Source organism: Oryzias latipes, chromosome 19 (assembly GCF_053564925.1).
Source record: "Oryzias latipes strain Hd-rR chromosome 19, Olatipes_Hd-rR_3.1".
NCBI classification, from domain to species: domain Eukaryota; kingdom Metazoa; phylum Chordata; class Actinopteri; order Beloniformes; family Adrianichthyidae; genus Oryzias; species Oryzias latipes.
Window position 1 is genome coordinate 4342340 of NC_136255.1, and position 16134 is coordinate 4358473.

Below are 16134 nucleotides of genomic sequence, written 5' to 3' on the forward strand. Positions count from 1 at the left end.
CGTTGCCCCCACACGTTCTGCATCTGGTTCTCCTCCGCCTGTTTTTCCCCGCTCTGTGTACCCCAGTGGGTCCTGCCCTGGCTTCAGGGACTTGCGTCGGATGCATTAGTGAATGTGTTAGTCTCGTCGCGGCCTTGTTTTCTCGGCTGGACAGTTAATTTGTTATTCTCTCTCTGGTTTGGTTTGGAGGTTTGTGGGGGCTATGTGATGGATTCTTCCGGGGCATCGTTTTCAAAGCCGCCACTGAGGGTGGCCCCTGGGAAGTGTTCAGGTTGACGTGACTTGATCTGGACCTGTTAGCGCCTCGCAGTTCATCTTCTGGGCATCAGTGGCCTGGTTCCCCATGCGCCTTCAGGATTAGTATACATTTTCTTCAGCTCCCCATGCTGTCTGTCCCAATTTTCCTCCGAACGCGATATAAGGCTGAGGATGACTGTCACTGATGGTCTCACTGTTCTGCCTCTATGCCTCTCAGTGGCGTCTCTTGGCCTTCAGTTGGCGCTCTAAGTGTTTGTCGGTTCACCTTTCCGCTGTCGTGGCAGTCCTCATAATATCGACTTTATTATCAGAAGCCCTGTACTGGATATTTGTAGGTGATGGGTGCCCTTCATTTTTTTTTTGCGAGTTATTTATGATTTCTTGGTGGCCAACTTTCCTCTGTGTGCCTGGTCTTTTGAATCTCTGTGGAAAAAACTTTAATTTCGAATCTGGGTCTCCACGTTGTCTATAATGTATGGTCCTCCACCCATCCGGATTTATTTTTCTTCTATGGATCTGGATGGTTTATTGATGCTTGTCTCTCCCCATTATGTCATCTCTGGCTTTTGTGCAGCGTGTCGTTTATTCATTTTTATTTTGGTTAAATATGATTTGTCAATGATTGGGCCACCTGACATTTGGTGTGGCTTTGGTCCTATGTGTGACAGACAGGGCTGTGGGTGGTGGTTTGTCCCTCATGGTGTTCCATAGTTTAACATTTATGGCCAGCACCTGTCTGTTGAGCTGTGATTGGCTCACAAGGCTGATTAATAGCAGCAGTGGGAGTTCCATCTAGATGCTGGTTTCCTGGTTTGGCCTTGGTGGGTAAGCTTGACATGTGGACCTTTTTTACTAAAGCTTTTAATCATTTGAGTCCTTTTACTAAAGTTTTTAAGCATTTGAGTTTGCAACATTTTAAATTCTATTTATATTAACAGGTGGTGGCATGAATTCTGACCCTGGGGCATGAGAGGTAATATAAGGGTTTGTAAAACATGTTTGTCCCAGGGGAGAACTAACTTATTTTTCCTTTTCAAGCAGAGTTGCCACTGCTGTTTTGCTTATAGTGTTTTTAGTCATTGTTTTTAATGTTTTAATCAAGCTTGACACCCTTGCTTTTATCCATTTTTAAACTGTTTTGTGCTCATTTTAGTACCTTGGTGGTTGGACCTGGCTGAAGGTGGCTGCCTCCTCCTTTTATCCTTATGATAGCTGGTGGGTGCCATACATAGTGTTGTGTAAGGGGGACCCCCCCCCTGTTTTTCGGCCCATAAATTAGTGGTGACCTGCTCAGGTGCACCTCTTCTGTTTTGTATTTTCTTTTAAATCACTGTTTGGGTTGTGGTGTGTTTTTGTGTGCATTTTGGGCACTGAGCAGGTACTCCTGGTGAGAGTTTGGATCAGAGATCTCCCTTGGTGGTGTTTGTGGCTACCCGCCGGTGCAGTGGGGCTGAGGCGATCCTGGAGGCAGCCGCCCTCATGCAGTGTTGGCGTGCGGTCCAACTGTCCGAGTCTATTTTAACTTTCTCTTTTATGGAATTTGTGTCAAGTTTTTAATAAATTGTATATTTTTAACCTCTATGAAATCCAGTCTCCATTTGAGGTGCAAATGTAAGAGGGCGACCGGTCACATATGGTCATCCGTTCATCTTGTGTTCTTGTTCTGGGTAGTTCGATCCTGGGCCCCGTGTTCCTGTTCTGGATTTTCGTGTTTTGCGTTTGATCTTTCCCTCTCTATGCTTGGAGTGGTTTTGTGATGACTGTCGTGTCTTCAGGCTCCCTCCACTTGTTCTTCTGAGTCTGCGCCTTCTGGTTTGGGGGAAAAGGATTTAAGAAGAGTCGTTTGTGTTTGTCCGGCCACCAGAATCTACAGCTCTGATGGTTTTTAAGGGGTCGTCCAGTTATTTCATCCTTGGAGATTATATTAAGGCTGTTTCAATAGTGAATGATAGTATTGTGTCATCGGTTGACTTGGTTGACGTTTAAATAACGCCTTGAGCAATTTCTACCCTGACCGTAGGGAACATATCACTTGCGCTCTCAAGCTTAGTTCAAGAGTTAAATCTTGTGTCCACAATTCAGTCAATCTGCCTTGCTCAAGCAGATGACACTCTGATAGATGCATCCCCATTTAGAGGCTTGTTATACTCCGCCTCTAAATGCTTGAGGTTCAGTCTAGCAAAAATACTATCAAAACCTATGATCCCTCATGGCTCTCAAGTTCTCTTTTGCAATATCCAGACGCCCTTGGCTAATTAAAATTTCAGTAGTCTGTACTTTGTTGTCCACCAATTTGAGAACCACTAATATCAAAACGGGCTGCATGGTGGCGCAGTGGTTAGCGCTCTTGCCTCACAGCAAGAAGGCCCCCCGTTCAAGTCCCGGCTGGGGGACATGAAAAACACATCAATGGGGGACCTTTCTGTCTGGAGTTTGCATGTTCTCCCCGTGTATGCGTGGGTTTTCTCCGAGATATCCGGCTTCCTCCCACCGTCCAAAAACATGCTTCATAGGTTAATTGGCAACTCTAAATTGTCCATAGGTGTGAGTGTGAGAGTGAACGGATGTGTGATTGAGGATATTCCACCCTGCGACAGACTGGCGACCAGTCCAGGGTATCCCTTGCCTACGCCCAAGTGGCCGGGATAGGCTCCGGCAACCCCGTGACCCCGAAAGGGAATAAACGGTCCCTCTGAAACTGTCAAAGGTTACTGTTCTTATCATTGGAGTATATAAAAAAATTGGTGTTAAGATTTCGTGCAGGTAATATATTTCACTATCATTTCACTGTTGGAATTTGTAATTATGGTTTCTAGGGTGTGATGAATGCACAATGGGTCTTTTCCTTAACTATCTACTAAATTTCACTTTCTCAGATTTGTTCTTTAAAAGCACTGTTATTTCATTTATCTCAATCATTTTGAAACTGATCAGTTTCTGGGTTATTTTTATATTCTTGTCAAGACTAATACTGCTTTGTTTTTATCTATGCATCGCATCCTGAGCCTGCGAACCCCTACGCCCCGATCAGCTTCTCCGTTTCCAGGAAAGGATGTCACCCATGCATTCCTTGATCTGATGCTGCAACGATGACTGCTCGACGTACCTATTGCTGCACTGAAAGTGAAAGGGCGGTGGACCTCCTCTGCATTCCAATGACACTTCTGACTGAATTAATCAATCAATGTCAACAGCAGAATGAATGTAAATTTTTCGATTATATGGTAAATGGCGTATACTTAAATGAAAATGAAATGAAATGAAAATGGAATGCTGCCGAAAACACACCCCATTTTATTACACACGGATTATAAATTCACATTTTTCTTCTTCTGGATGATTTTAGTGTTGTGGGTTTTGTTACCCGAAAGTTTTATGGAAATTTCTCATGGAATTGAACGGAGCCTTATGCCAAACGAAAAGATGTGAATGCCAACTTAAAGAATGTGGAAAATTAAGTATGTCAAATAAATATTTCTTACTGCAAGAGTTGTCTGACTGAAACAAAGTGAAAACATTCAGTTCTGAAGTCTCCTGACACAACAGTAGTTTAAAGAATGGAAACATGTTGGTCACAACATCTTCAGCATTATTGCTTTGACTCTTTTATTTACAGTTTTGTTAAATTATTTCCACATTTGTACGTTCATTTCTGTGATTTCTGTGCCTGCAAATGTTTGCTGTGTGGGAAAAGTGATCCAAAGAGGTCAGCTGGGTCGGTTCTACACAAGGAGCACCAGATGGACTCCTATGAATTACTGACCCATGAAGGTTCTGCTGTAACTTCATCAAACCAATCAGGTTAGGAAGACCCGCCCACCTCATTAGCATATTTTGATCACAAAACAAAATAATGCTGGACTGTGGAAGCGCAGGAATGTAGAGATGAGTCTGCATTTGTCTTCTTGAAGGAAGCTCCTCACCTGCTGTGTCTGTCTCTGCAGGGCGGGGCTACAGGAGAGGGACGCCATCATCCGCATCAATGGATCAATGGATTAATGCATTAAATTCAATTCAATTCAATTTTATTTGTATAGCCCAAAATCACAACAACAGTCGTCTCGATGGGCTTCGAAGTAAAACATGAACTCAAAAGGATCATGAATACAAAGAGTTCAATAGGAAAATACAAAAATGAACTAACAAACTAACTAAACTATACTGGCATCCCTGCCCTTAGACCCCCCTGCGCGGTAAGGAAAAACTCCCAAAAAAACCGGATTCCGGAAAAAACGAAAAAACCTCAGGGGTGCCCACATGAAGGAGGGATCCTCCCCCAGGACGGACAGGCGATGTACCAGAACTCTTAGAGAAGAATTAACTTATCTAAATCTACAACTACATATATAAAAGTCCAGCAGACGAGCTTCATCCAGCCGTGGTTGTGGGGACAGTCAAAGGCGCGAGTCGAGCCGGAGACAGGAACCACAGCCAGGAGCAGGAGTGGAGACGAGGTACTCGGTCAGGTACAGAGCAGAGACGAGCCAGAGATGAGCCAGAGGCAGGATCCACAGCCAGGTGTAGGAGCAGGAGCAAAGGCGAGGTAAACGGTCAGGAACAGGAGCACGGATGAGCCAACTGGAGTCTGGAAGCACTCCCACTCCCCAGGAGGGGAGAGGAAAAGAGGGACAATACATGAATCGCACTGTACCAGACAGAGGCATGGAGAACTAAATGAAAAATGATGATCAAGAATAGAGGAGAGGAAGGGTAGAAGTAGAAAAGAAAAGAGGACAGAACCCCAGTGCACCATAGTTACCCCAGCTTCAACTTCTAGCAGCCTTTTAAAAGAAATAGTTATTAAGTTTAATTTAAACAAATTAACATTAAGTTAAATAATCTCTGAATACTAACTAGTCTGACAATAAGCCTGTCCAAAGAGGAATGTTTTCAGTCTAACTTTGAATGTAGAAACTGAGTCGGCCTCTCTTACATGAGCTGGGAGTTTATTCCATAAGACAGGGGCTTGGTGGCTAAACGCTCTACCTCCAACCGTACTTTTACTAATTCTAGGAACCACAAGCAGTCCTGCATTTTGCGAGCGAAGTGTTCTCATTGGATGGTAAGCTGTTATGGTGGTTGAACCAGCGTCTCCTACAGATTTTTAAACCGCCTTTATAGTTAGGATGATAAACACCTCTGAATAAAGTGATTCTGGCTCCTCCCACCACAGAGACTGCAGGATCTGTCAGACTCACCTGTCCATTTCCTCATCCTTGGATGAAAGGCTGATGTTGGCGTCTGACTAAAAGAGTCAAGAAAACACGTATTGAGTTGTAAAAGAATAATAAAAAAAAAAGACCCTTTTAGACGAGGCAAGCACATTTCATGAACACACAAAGGCAATTGCTTTACATAAAACATTAAAAGAAACATTCAACAGAAGTGTCATTAAAATAAGATTGAAAGAACATCAAAAAGGACAGAATTTAAATTAAGCATAGATAAACAGTGCGGTTGTAAACTTTTGAATACAAACCAATCAGGTGCAGCTGAGAACAGATGGGTGTCTAACCCAGATTTAATACAGAGTGTTTCAGCTGATCTAAGGCTTTCTGGAAGTCTGTTCCAGATCTCCATTTTTGGTTTTGACTCTAGGGACTGAGTCAAAACTGGATCCAGATGACCAGAAAGTCAATACATCACGAATTTTGGTGCTAAACCATTCAAAGCCTTATAAACCAGCAACAGAATTTTAAAGTCTATCCTCTGGCAGCCAGTGCAAAGGCCTCAGAACTGGACTGATGTGTGAGAACCCGAGCAGTGGAGTTCTGAATAAGCCGCAGTTTCCTGATTGATTTTATTATTATTATTATTATTTGGTAGTCCTGTAAAAACACTGTTACAGTGGTCAGGTTAACTAATGATGCTAGTTTTTCCAGGTCCAGATCTTTAATCCTTGCAGAATTTTTAGAAATGAAAGGGAAGCGACTTCAGGATGGAGCCTTGGGGAACTCCACGGGTCATTTCTGTTGGCTCCGATGTAAAGTTACCAAAGGACACAAAATATTTTCTGTTTTCCAAGCATGAACCAGTAAAGTACTGGCCCATTGAGACCCACCACGTTTTCCAGACATTTGAGTAATAAAACATGCTCAACTGTAACAAATGCAGCAATGAGATCCAATAAAACCAGCACTGACACATTTCCACTGTCCATGTTCAAATGTATATATTAGTCATTGGGAGCAGGCAGCTTGTGGCCCACTCGGCGTATTTTCTACGTGACAAATAAACTCTTTTTCAAGCAACATTTTGTCGTCTGCTCCGGATTCACAACAATTTGACTAAAGAAATATTCCAAAATGCAAATTTGTTCTAAATTTACTTTATATGTGTCCTCCAAAATGCTACAAGATTATGTTCAAAACACCAGTGGGTCTTTAGATTCTATCTAGATCAATTCTATCTTTCAGTAGATGGTAGGACAGGCTGAAACTTGTTCTAGTCCAACATCCCCACCTCCTGTACAGCTAAATCAAGACATCGTGCATTTGACATGAACTTTCTGGCCATTTTAAAATAAATCTTTCTGCTATGAATTTGTTTTTTTCAAAAATATGCCCCACTTTTCAGAGAGTTTTCTCATTTCTGCTTGTTTTTCATTGTCTAAATGTCTCTCTGCATTTGTTTCTGTGTTATGTCGACATTTAAACGTCCCTAGAAGTGCAGCCGCCGATCCCATCAAGCCTCGCCGTACTCATGTTTCCATGTTGGTTCCCTACCACAGCCCGCTCCTGCAAAAGAGTTCCAGCTTTGGTGAACGCTCAAACCCACCAGGGGGAGTCTGCTTGTTACCTGGCAGCGCAGCAGGGGCATGGGGGAGTGGTCCGCCTCCTCCTGAAAGCCCACGCCGACATCACCAGATGACTTGTCCTGTCCTCTGTATGCAGGTGAAGCTGCTACCTGCCGCTGACAGGTGCTGTCTGCTGTTTTTGTAGCAAAGGTGTAATTCCCTCAGCTGTAGACAGGGGGCACATGGACGTGGTTGACCTGCTGGTGTCTAAGGGCGCAGAGGTGAACAGGACACACACGGCGTCCACACACAAACAGCTGTAAATGCACCGTCTCTCCTCCAGGGTCACGGCCAAATTGTGTCCATCCTGGTGAAGGTCTGTAACCGGGAGGTTCTGGACAACCATGGCATCTCCCCTGTGTTTGTGGCGGTGCAGTACGGACAGAGGGAAAGCCTGGAGGCTCTCATTTATGCTGGGGATCAGCTGTTTCTGTCTTTGCATTATTGTGTTTTCAAACCTGGAGGAAAACTCCAGATGGCATTTAGACATCAGCTAAACTCATCCGTTCCTGATCCTCTCCCTGCATTTTCCTTTTTTTCTCTTTTCCTGGTGCAGATGTCAACAGCCCAGCCGCTGATCTAGCCACCCCCCTCCTTATTGGCTCACAGGAAGGTCACATGGCATGCGTCGACCTTCTGTTAGACCTTGAGGCAGATCTCAACCAGGCCTGCAGAAACGAATGGCCTCAGCTTCCCATCCATGCAGCGGCTGAATTCGGACGTACGGGGTACGGAGCCCTGACCTGTCTCCCGCCGGGACAGGTGTGCATCCATGAGGTTTCCCTGCAGAGGGCTCCCTGTCCAATAATCCAGCCTGGATGTCTTTCAGGGAGTGTGTGGGTCTGCTGGTGGCTGCAGGAGCTGCTCTAGAGGAGCAAGACTGGATCCAGGTCTTTGTCTCTGACAGCTCACAGCTGCTGCAGCTCATCCTCCAGCATCAATGCTTTCTACGAAACGAGTCTCCAAGGGCTCTGGAAGGAGGACGCTGACGCTGCAGGAGCTGAGGCGCATGCTGAGTGTGGCTGGAAGCTGCAGCGGTTCTGCCTGCCTCTGGGTTCCGGTGCTCCTGAGTTCAGGGCTGGAGCCGTCCTTCCTGCTTCAGCCTCACTTGTAAGGAGCAGGAGCAGCAGGAGAAGTTTTTCAGCGCGGTCAGGATTTGTTCAGTTGTGCTCCGAATACTTGAATATGTGTATATTTGACCAAATCTATCTTCATACATGGAGGGTCTGAGCTGCACCTCAGTGTGCAGATGCTTAACAAAACCGCTCAATACTTAGAATTCATCTAGTTCTGGAGAACTGGATGGACTGTGGGACCCTTAACCTGGAGAAGGATGGCGGGTGCGGAGTTGTGTACTTCGTCTTGGCCTGATAGGGAAACTTAGAGCCACTTGCATGAACGGGACGTATTCAAAACAGTCTTGCAGTAACAGCAGCAAAGTTACAGTCACATCACCGTAAAACACCATGTATGAAGAAATCCCCAAAGGTTCATGTTTGCAGAAACAAAACACATCATGCTGTAAACACAATGCTTTAGAAAGAATAGTAATGCCCCCCACCTTCCAAGAAATTAGAGTAAAACAGTATCTGGGATTTACTTTTTGAGACAACGGGTAAAAATGATCTTGTGTGCCTGATCCAACCTGTACAGGATTCCCTGGAAATGTCACCATAAGCCATGTCCGTGGCCTGGAACCAGTTTTCCTGAGTGGATGGTTTTCTCTTTTATACCTTCCAACGCCCAGCTGATACAAATCCAATTAGGTTAAAGAATGGAGACTAAGGTGAAAACAAGACTAATGCAAATAGGGGATTTGTGTTAAACCACTGTCTGAAGAGAAGACCTTTGTGAGAATTGAAACTGTCCCAGAAAACAAAAACGCTACATCTTCTCTGTCATTTTCTTGTTGAATGTCTGCACTATCGATGTTGGCGGTTGACCTTTTGACCTTTTTCCTTCATGGTTCACTCTTCTTGGTCTGACTTGCTTTGCTCCGTTATCCATCTTTGAAAAGCCGCTCAATATTTCCAGGACTGCCCTGCCATTGATCAGTACTGTGTTAATGGTAATAGAAGCCGTTTTGCCAATTTGTGTTTTGGCATCTTGTACATTGGTATGAATAGCAACCATGTTTGAAAGGGCCTATACCATGCTATTCTTCAGCCTTTCGCTCCTTGTGGGTGCCGCCCATTTCATGACGCTAACTGTGTCTGCATCTCGTCTACGTTAACAGACAACATCCGAACTTTTGCAAAGATGGATGTGCATGTGACATGAGAGCGTTTAGCCGATTATTGCTACCTGAAAGTGGGCCTGTGTGTGTTAGTCTGGGGGCGGTGCTGGCAGCCCTTCCTGGAAGGGGCTGTTCCTCACTTTGTGACATCACAATGTGAGGACCCCCTCGCTTTCGTGGATTAGGAGGGGCTGGTGCTCAGAGAGCAGGGTTTTAGAGGAATACTCAGAAATGCGTGAATGGATCAAAATACCACTTTGGGGTTCATATTGAGAAATCAACATAATAACACACTTAAAGCTAAAACAAAGTTGCTTTTGCATGATGAAGGCCATTTAAAAGTCAGAATATATCATGCATCTTGCAAAGCTTAGACTCAGAGTTTTGCTAATTGTGCCTGAACTGCAAATTGTGTTTTAGGTTTGGACCAAAGAACGATGTTTTTAGGAAAAGAATTAAAGCTGTTGATAATCTGGTTTACAGAATGGCACTTAGAGTTTTTCCAATTGGTAGCCTGAACCTTTTTTCTCCAATGATTTGTGATATTTGCTGGATTCCAGGAATGACATGAAATCCTCTCCATCTTTTCTCACCTTTGTCATAGTAGGAATAACACGTCAATGTTCATCTTGACCCCATAGGATAGCACAAGGGATCATAGCTCTCTTTTAGTTGTTTGTCATTCTGACTTCATATGTGCTGTTCTAGCAGAAAACAGGAAGTGCTTCTCACAATCTTTAGTCATCTAAACATCGAAATACTCTTTAAAATTAAATATCATTGCTCCTTCAGCTCCATAAATGTGGTATAAAGTGTAGAAAACACAAATATTCAAATATAAAAAGTTAAAGAAAAAATAGGTAAAAACGTTTTTCAGTATGAATACAGGCCCTCCCCCGGTTCAAGTCCCGGCTGGGGGTCATGAAAAACAACATCAATGGGGGATCTTTCTGTCTGGAGTTTGCATGTTCTCCCCGTGCATGCGTGGGTTTTCTCCGGGATCTCCGGCTTCCTCCCACCGTCCAAAAACATGCTTCATAGGTTAATTGGCAACTCTAAATTGTCCATAGGTGTGAGAATGAATAGGTGTGTGATTGTGGACATTCTACCCTGCGACAGACTGGCGACCTCTCCAGGGTGTCCCCTGCCTTCCCCCACATGTGGCCGGGATAGGCTCCAGCAGCCCCGTGACCCCGAAAGGGACTAAACAGAATACAAAAAGGAATGAATGAATACGGCAGAGTTTGTTGATGCGTTCCTCCATTTTGCTGTGCTGCTGTGTCACGTACAGTTCTGCAGGCTGCAGCCAGGGGTTTCTGTCATCTGTGGATACAGTTATTTATTTATCCAGCAGAGGGCGCTCTGCAGTATGTGACAGCACAAACCCATCCGTGTCGTTCCTGCTTTCAGGGAAGTGGAGGTTGATTCCTATTTTGCATCATTTGAACGCATCGCTGGTACTTTGAAGTGGCCCCATGAGATGTGGCCTTTGTTGCCCGAGAGGCTTGTGGTCTATCTGAATGAGCAGAAAGTTAACTCTGTGACATCAGCAGCGGTGCTGGTTGATGACTACGTGTTGAGTCATAAAACATCCTTCCCTGTGCCAAACAACCACCTGAGAGCCGCTTCTGTACCTCAGCCGACTCACACTGAACCCCATGCATCCAGAGAGACACCCGAGTGTTTTTATTGTCATAAAACTGGACATGTCATCGCTGACTGCACTCTCTTATGAATCTGAAAACGCTCAACAGAGTCCTTCCAGTCCAAAAGGGGTTGGAGTCATCTGAAAGTCAGGTGAAGGTAAGAAACACCCAGCCACCTGCTTTAAACCTTTTGCGTTTGAAGGTCTTATCTCCCTGAGCAGAAACCGCATTTTGAGGGTTCCCAGACTGTGATTTTAGCAAATGCACCACCGTTTTCTGGTTCATCCTTCTGTGGATATAACTGTATGCTTCGTGGTATTGGCATGGAGATTTCTCCTCTCCCAGTTCACCTTGTCCACCTGAAGTCTTAGTTAATTACAGGTATTTTACAGGCAGTTTGTCCGGACCCGCCCATAAAAGGTGTTACGCTTTTGCTGGGAAATGATGTGGCTGGCAAAAACTGTCTGACAGTTTTTCCATGCCTGTTATTTCAGGAGTCTAGACATAAAATAATGTTGCTGCAGAGAAAAAACAGTTCAGAAAGCTGACTGTCTGAGTGAACATGACAGGTTTTCTCATAAACAGGTGACAAGGAGAAAGGACCACACGTCTGTTTTGGAGCACTCCAGGAAGTCCAAGCTACCTATACGTCTCCAGAACCCGGGGCGTGCAGGTCGGATAGCAGCCGACCCTTCTCACCCTGGACATGGATTACGAAGGCTAAGGTCCATCAGGACCAGAACCTCCAGACATAAGAACAGTTTCTTTCACTCTAAGGTCAGACTCATGAACACCTTTTAACTCCTCCCCCCTTAAACTTTTCACATAAATCTTCAGTCACCAGTCCACTACCCGCACCTTCTCCATCCTCAGTTTGCACTGTTTGCATTTCTTTTTTCGTTCCGTGGAAGTACAGGAAACAAATTTACCGGCCGTACAAAGGACTTTTCTGACAACTTTGGCAAAATTTGATATACAACAAGATCTAAGGACACGACATGGTGAGACGACATAGCTAACGACACTAGCTGCGATTGCTAAGGATTTTCCTGACGACAGGGAAACGACGTAGCAAACGACACTAGCAACAGTTGCTAAGGATTTTCCTGACGCCGTAGTGAGATGACATGGGGTAAGGACAAAGACAAAGACAAATGCAAAGTTTTAAGCATAAAGCAAGCATACACATCACAAAGTAAAAACATAGTAATAATCAAAGAAGCATGGGCATGCAGAAGATATTGCTTAGTAGTACATAGACATGAACCAATGTTCAATGAACTGGTTCAATAGACATAAACAATGGGCCCAAAACATAGACAGTGGACGCAAAAACACGATCAGTAGACATAGACAATGGACCAAAGACATAACAGTGGACGCAAAAACCCATTTGATATTTTTGGCACAAACGGAACCTCATACACTAAGACTATTTCTACTTTGTTTGAAGGAAATCCAGCTGCAACCACTGACGTTGCTTCTAACTGCCCTCATGCTGTCTCTTCTTGAACTGTTTATGATTGTAGGATTGTTCTGTTTTGTCTTGGTATGTGTGATGAATGTCTTGAGTTAATTGTTCTGCAGAGCAAGAACCTCCTGAAAACCACTTTTAAACTGAGTCAGGTCTGTTTTTCAATGCCAGGACTTGCCGGCTTGGTCGGTGGTTGTTGCTGCAGTTGTTGCCCTTGCTGGGGCAGCTGGAGTTTAACATTGCAGCCTCCCGGCTGTGAATTGGACCCCTTGCTGTCCCGGTCTGGATGGGCACTGCGGCGATGCTCGTACGGCTGAGCTGCCTCTTGGTATGAAGAGATTCCCAGATACTGTTGTCTCACAGCAGAGCCAAGCCTTCCTGTCCTTCTAGAAGTTCTGTTGGTGATGGACCTTCCCCAGCAATAGTTTTTACTTCATTACCAACAGTTGTGTCATTGGGTCTGTCTGATGGAGATGAAGTTCTTCTGAAGCTCCTTCCACATCTTCCAGATTCATGGAAACCTTTGAGTTTTGTTCCTCTTCTTGAAGCTGGATCTCAATGTCAGTTGATTTCTTTTAACTAGTGTTCTTTCCACAGGCGGCAGTAGTCTTTTTTTTAACATCCATTGGAGATGACTCTCAGAGGACAGAGCAAGAACAAGAGCTGTTTTCAAACTCTGCAGCAATTGTGAAGCCACACGGGAGCTGTCCAGTGCTGAAAATCAATCCAAAGCCTGCAGTGATCATGGACAGAGACGCAGAGCTCTATACATGTGTTGGAAAGGAAACTGCCTTTAAGATCTTTTCCCGAATCTCACTCACCATTTTTACAGCTGACTATTCAGACAGCAGAAACATTCTTCTGTGTTTTCAGAGGTCAATAATTATTAATATTTACTCAAATTAGTTTAGCTTCCAGCCCAGTTTCCAAAGACCTGCTCCTGGATTTCTCATAAACAAACTTGTCTCTGGTCTGAGTTGCTCCAATGTACAGTGGTTCTTTTCTGTCTCACAGTGCTGCTGCTCCCCACATGTCTGCTGTGCAGTGTGTCTTCTGATTTGTCTCTTGTGTCTTCGGTTTCTGGGTCTTTCTTTGTCTCTCAGGCCCTGACTCCTTTGGTTCTACTGGGGTCAGTTGCATCTGTGTTTAGTTCTTTCATGTCTTGTCATTATTTAAAGAGCTGTCTTTTTTGTTCTTGTGTTTTTCAACGGGAACTTCTAGACGTGGACGACCGGCGCTTAAAGAAAGTTCCTCTGTGGTTCACACAAACCCTCAAACTAGAAAATAGAGTCGTGGATGTTTGCATCTTCTGCAGCAGACAGGTTGTCTGTCTCTATTTAATCAGGTAATGTCAGCAAAGCCGTGCAGATGTCGCTGAAATATGTCATCTCTCTAAGTGGAACACAGCAGAGCGGGTATCCAGGAATATGAGTCAGTTCAGGGATCAGCCAATGAACATTTAGACCCACCCTCTTTCAGTGATTGACAGACAGACTCATTCTGCTGAAAAAGCTCATCAAGAAATAAATAATTCATTCTGAAAAACAGCAATGTGAAATAAAAGCAAAGCTACTTTGGAAAATATTGATTCTGAAATGTGAGATTCCGAAAAAATGAAAATGAAAATAAAGGCTGCAGCGATCCTCTACACCCAAACGTGTCTCTGAGCTCCTTGTTTTACATATGAAACTCCGCTTTACTAACACCGAACCCCAGAAAGACGGCTACACGGAAAATAATCTGATTTTGAGTCGCCAAAAGGTTCAGAATCTCTTTGTTTTAAACCTATAATAATCCGGAAATAAAGCTTCACAAAAGGCTCCACATATTTCATCTTCAAGCTAGATTCCGATAAACGGACAACTTCGGTGTTTTCTCCTTAATCTAAAACTTTTCTTCTCGTAAATTTGGGAGATAAAAACTCGTAAATTTACTTTTTTTTTTTGGTGGGTCTAAAACTCTGTCGTATTTAACAACCCCTCCAAAACAAATTAAAAGAAAAAAAACAATAGAAAGTTAATTTCTTCTTGCTTTGTATTAATAATAGAATGGAACTTTATTTATCTCAGGGAGAAATGTAGCCAGCAGCAGCCCAAAGAAAAAAAAGTGATAGCACGATTGCAAATCACTAGATATTGGATCAAACTAACAAATCAGTAAATAGGTACATCTACACATTTACATATTTTTTAAGACCTGGTAACACAGAGTTGTGCAGTCTGATAGCAGTGGGAATGTGAGACCTGCAGCTCGTTTCTACACTGTGTGTGTCCAAATCTGTCACTGCAGGAACTTCTCAGTCATTTTGCAGTCGCCTGCAGTGGGTGAGAGCTGCTGTCTTTGATGGACAGCAGCTTGATCAACATCCTCCTCTTACCCACCTCCTCCACAGAGTCCAGCTAGCAGCCCAGGACAGAGCTGGACCTCCTGACCAGCTCATTCAGTCTCCTCTTGTCCCGGTCGTGCTGCTTGGTCCCAGCAGACAACAGCATAAAGAAAGGCAGAGGCTACCAGAGAGCCAGAAAAGGTTCTGAGCAGAGGTCTGCACACTCCAAAGGACCTCAGTCTCCTTAGAAGATGGAGGAGACTTTGGCCCTTCCTTTACAGGTCATCTGTGTTGAGGGACCAATCCAGTTTGTTGTACACCTCCTTGAAACTGTCGACCATGTCAATGTCACTTCCTGGATGTTCTCCGGGAAGTGGGCCACCGTTCTTGGTCTTCTGGGGTCAACCACCATCTCTTTGGTCTTGCTGGTGTTTGAGCACAGGTCATTGCTCTCACACAAGCTCACAAAGTTCCTGATGGTTGACCGTTCCTCCACAGCACCTCCTTCAGACTCACAGTACTTCTGGAGATGACAGCTGGTGGTTTTTTACATGAAGTTCAAAGTGTAGAGAGTGACGAAGAGAACAGAGCACAGTTCCCGGGGGGGGGGGGTCCTCTTTGCTCCAATCGTTACCAAAGATCCTTTTCATGTGTGTGTGTATGTGTGTGTGTGTGTGTCTTCTAAAGGGTGCAGTTAGAACTGGAGGGTGGAGCACTGAGAAGACATCTGCTGCTTGCTGGCAGTGATGTCCAAGCACCCCCACCACCACCACCAAGGGTCCTACATGTCTAAGTTCAATTAAAACCGAGAGGGGAGGAGCCTGTTACCACACGGCAACCATGGGAGGCGGACCATTACCAGGTAGCTCCTCCCCACAAGGTGCATCGCAGGCTGACCCCCTCCCCCCCCATCACCCTGATAAGTGATTATATGAGGAAGGGGGCAAGTCGGGACAGCAGGTAGACTGGCCCCCGGTTGGTGAAAAAACTGTCCCCCAGCCCCCGCTTAGGACTGGGCCAAGGTCTCCCCAGCCCACGGGCCCCATCTCCCAAAGCGCAGTGCCCCCATGCCCCACCACCCCAGCCCACACAAAGAGAGAGGAGAAAAGAAAGCGCCGCTCCCCGGAGCAAACCCAGGCCCCGCCCCCGAGCACCGCCCCTGGGAAAACCCTGGTTAGGCCTCGACGGGACCGAGGCAGTGCAACAATAGGGTTGACTCTCCCCAGGGCAGCCCCCCTCCCCCCAATAAAAGCCAACCCCCACCTGCACAGGCAAAAAGACTCACCCCCAACTTCAGTGATGGCATCTGTCTGGATATTCCATCTCAGAGTTCTGTAGTTCCATCTTTTCTTGGACTAAGATGCTGTGACTGCAGCATCTTAGTCCAACAGCTGATCT

General features: G+C 44.9%; 1 protein-coding gene and 1 long non-coding RNA gene across 12 annotated transcripts in view; one reads left to right on the plus strand and one right to left on the minus strand.

Annotated features, from left to right (window-relative positions):
* LOC111946473 (uncharacterized) overlaps positions 1-16134 on the minus strand; it is a 52674-nt gene that overhangs the window by 20867 nt on the left and 15673 nt on the right. The gene's annotated exons all lie outside the window — the stretch shown is intronic.
* LOC105358205 (uncharacterized) lies at positions 936-4250 on the plus strand. 2 transcript variants are annotated; one of them, XR_013651757.1, is made up of 5 exons: positions 936-1079; positions 1197-1231; positions 1412-1473; positions 1637-4059; positions 4203-4250. It is a non-coding gene; the product is annotated as an uncharacterized LOC105358205 (long non-coding RNA). The 2 variants fall into 2 exon arrangements; XR_013651755.1 differs by having other exon boundaries at positions 1412-4059.